This window comes from Rhagoletis zephyria, unplaced genomic scaffold, assembly GCF_001687245.7.
Source record: "Rhagoletis zephyria isolate East Lansing unplaced genomic scaffold, Rhagoletis_zephyria_1.1 Rzeph_scaffold_00760, whole genome shotgun sequence".
NCBI classification, from domain to species: Eukaryota; Metazoa; Arthropoda; class Insecta; order Diptera; family Tephritidae; genus Rhagoletis; species Rhagoletis zephyria.
The window spans coordinates 101,384-104,940 of record NW_016157844.1 but is presented as its reverse complement, the minus strand read 5'-3'; the positions used below and the strand labels follow the sequence as shown (position 1 = coordinate 104,940).

General features: G+C 32.9%; 1 protein-coding gene and 1 long non-coding RNA gene across 18 annotated transcripts in view; one reads left to right on the top strand and one right to left on the bottom strand.

Moving 5' to 3' along the window:
- The window catches only part of plum (IgSF transmembrane protein plum), a 135,014-nt gene that overhangs the window by 43,883 nt on the left and 87,574 nt on the right, over nucleotides 1–3,557 (top strand). The gene's annotated exons all lie outside the window — the stretch shown is intronic.
- Nucleotides 3,466–3,557, bottom strand: part of LOC108361417 (uncharacterized) — an 18,958-nt gene continuing 18,866 nt past the window's right edge. Inside the window, exon 3 of the long non-coding RNA XR_001847294.1 lies at nucleotides 3,466–3,476. This is a non-coding gene — a long non-coding RNA (uncharacterized LOC108361417). The remainder of the gene's footprint in view (nucleotides 3,477–3,557) is intronic.

Genomic DNA, 3,557 nt, shown 5'->3' with positions numbered 1-3,557 from the left:
CGCCGTTGAATATTTTTATTCGTAATTTTAGCGCGTTGTTGCCACCTATATATGTAACAATGCCCAAAATGGCTGAGTATGAGTGCCAATTACAGTTTTTGGTTTTAAGAAAAGCCAATAACGCCCAATGCTTGTTATGTGGTAATACGACTACTTGGAATCGTACTTTTAATATAAGGCGACATTATTTGTCATGGTAAAAAGTCAAACTGCCGAACTGTGTAAACCAATTTAAAGTTTTTTGTAATGGGTTTTATGTATATATGTATGTACGATACGGCAATTTAATATATTTAGTATACTTTATTGAATACTGAGTTTTTTACACAGTTTAGAAATTTTAAATTCGTGAATTTTGTTGTTGAATAAACTATCATTTTTTAAAACATTAGTTTAATGAAGTTAAATTAAAAAACTTTTCATGTACGTACATATGTACTTATAAAAATTAATTTCATAATTCATTATTTGAAATTATTTCTTCATTATTTTTTATTATATTTTGTTATTTTCGTTTCATGTTCATAATACAAATTAAATATAAATTTGTAAGAGCGTTTTCTAACACGCGCAAAAAACGAAGCACTTTTGTACAATATAGAAAAGTGGCAACTGTTACTCAGCGCGATTCACGAATACCATGACAAAATGAGACTGTATTGGTGTGCCCATCTATGATGTAGATGCATATGCAGACACATACGTTTTTTTTTTCGACACTCTAAATTCAGATGCAAATTTGCACATTTTCGAGCTCAAAAAAGTTGCCCACACGTTTTTTATTTTGAAGAAAAATTAGCGTAAGCATGATAAATTGCGCTCATAAAATTAAACAGCAAATACAACACAATGCGCTTGCGTTTTATTGCGTGGCCCTCGCACCAAATCAGACACGTGCATTCACACAAAAGTTTGCATTGAAATACATACAAATTTAAGTAAATTTTTTATTTTATTTTTTGTAGCGTGTAAGCTTATTTGTTGGTTAAACGCCTTCTAATAAGCATACTTCACCACTTTTAAGTTATACTTTTTAGGTTTTATTTATTTGCAAATACGTACATATGTACATTAGGGTGTACAAAAAAAAAAATTGAGTCGGAATTTCAATGCGCTCACACTCTAGGACTGTTCTATATCGAAAAAATATATCCCAATTTATTATTTTGAAATCGAAAATTATTTAGATGTCGCTCATAGCGCTCAAAATTTTGCATGTATTTTATATGGGGGAAAAACAACTATTCGTAGAAATGGAAAAGAATTCTTGAGATTTGCTTGCTCCTCTCATTGCATTTTCTGGGCATTTTGGAGGTTTTGGCGGACCTATAAAATATAGTTACTATGAAACAATTTTTTAAATTAACAGTTAGGTATGAACAGAGTCTTGCGATTGAAAAATAATGATTTTCAAGAATACGAAAAGTTTTTTTTTCCGCATATAAAATACTTAGAAAACTTTGAGCGCTTTGAGCGACCTCTAAATATTTTTTGATTTCAAACAAAAAAAATATGGGTATATTTTTCGGTATAGAACAATCCGAGGGGGTGGGAGCGTAAAAATTCCAACTTTACTTTTTCCCCACATGTATTTTTGGACCACCCTAATGTACATACATACGACACATACATACATATTTTATAAGTGCACACGCGCTCGTGCGCAACCACAAGTTTATGATTACAAGTAGCAGCTACCAGTGTACGCTGTAACCATTTTGGGTTGGAGTCACCATTGTTGCTGCTGTTATGGTGTGTTGCAAATTAATCTTGTAGTTCATACTCTGTGTGTTTGTTGCAGTCATAATAGTTATTAGTCTATTTGTTAATATTTATGTATTGTTGTCTGTATTTTTAAAATATCGAATTGGACAAGTATTGATCACATAAATGCGGTAATAGTTAAGGTGTATTCCGCGCTACGTAGTTTTAGACTTTCGTCCTTTTTTATTCCTCTTGACATCAGACGTAAGCTTGTCATTCAATTACTACTACCTATTGATATAAAATTGGCTAGAATCATAGCCTGATCTTAAGGTTGATGTCGGTTATAACAATATTCGCCGCTATGTGCATGGTTCGGACACGTATCCCCACTACCTTTTGGGCTGAAAAATCATGTTCGTTATGGCCCACAGAAACAAGAAGATTATCTGTATAAAAAGTTTCTAGGCTAAGGGGTAAAACAGACGAAAAACCCAAGAAAATTCCATAGAGATTTCTTCTTGATTTTATGTAGAAATCGTTATTAGTTTTATTAAAAATAACAAATTAAAGCTTTAAATGCATTTTTATTACCTTTTTTACCGTTTTACGTTTGGAAATCAAGTTCAAAGTAAATTTTTTGATTGTGTTTAAAGTAGGTTGTGTTGAATGCACTGTCAAATAATTTGCGATTCATAATTTGTTTGGTGTTTGGTATGAAAAATATATAGTAGACCTCATCTGCTTTCAACAAAATTGTGTTATATATTAATCTGTGTGACTGCTTTATCTATATTATGAATTATTATTAAGCAGTATTGGTCTTGTCCCACCCGTGACAAAAAAGTTGTAATATTTAATTACAGAAGTTGAGGTTGTGTTTCGTGTTTGTTACATAATGTTAGAAATTCATTGCAAATATTTACCACAATTGCATTGTCGTTTTCACGTAGTCAGATAAGAAATAATTCAACAGAGAAGCATGTCCCACCCGTGACAGCTATGCCCAGGACAGTCGTCTGAGGCATGATAAAAATATAGTAAGGTAGAACCGCTGAGAGTCACTTTTAAAATTCTTGACGTTTCCAAACAATTTAATATTTAAATTTACTCACAAACTCACGCACACATTTTCATTTTCAATCTCAAGCAACAACAATTTCGAACAATTTCAATTTTTTATTTTCACTTTTATATGATTTTAAAATGTTGGCAAACTTCAAAAAAAAAATTCATGGCCGACAAATTGAGAGAACGGTTCTACCTTGCTATGTTTGTATCATGGTCTGAGGTATGTTTGCAGTGCTGATAAGCTTTATTTGTTTGTTAAGGTGGACGCAGGGGAGGAGGGGGGAGGCGCGTACTCGTCCATTATCTATATACCTTTGTGGTCAGCTGATTAAGTTAAGTTACATTTTGACCAGTTGTGGTTTTTTACTTGGTTAATCTAATATTTATAGTTTTTATACCCGAGCGCACTTGTGCACAAGGGTATTATAACTTTGTTCACATAACGGTTGTTTGTAACAGGCAAAACGAATCGAGATAGATATAGACAAATGTATACATAAATGATCAGAATGAAAAGAGAAATCGATTAAGCGGTGACTGTCTGTCCGTCCGTCCGTCCGTCCGTCTGTTCATCAATTTTGAATAAATGTGCTTCAATATTCACTGATTTATCGAGATTTTGTATTTCTACGAAATTACCGTTATATGGGAGGTGGGCGTGGTTATTTCCGATTTCTGCCCATTTTCGGCCAGTTTGTATGCTGTACCAGGACCAACAACTGTGCCAAGTTTGGAAGAAATTGGTGTAGCGGTTACCAAGATATACACATGTAACCATAAGT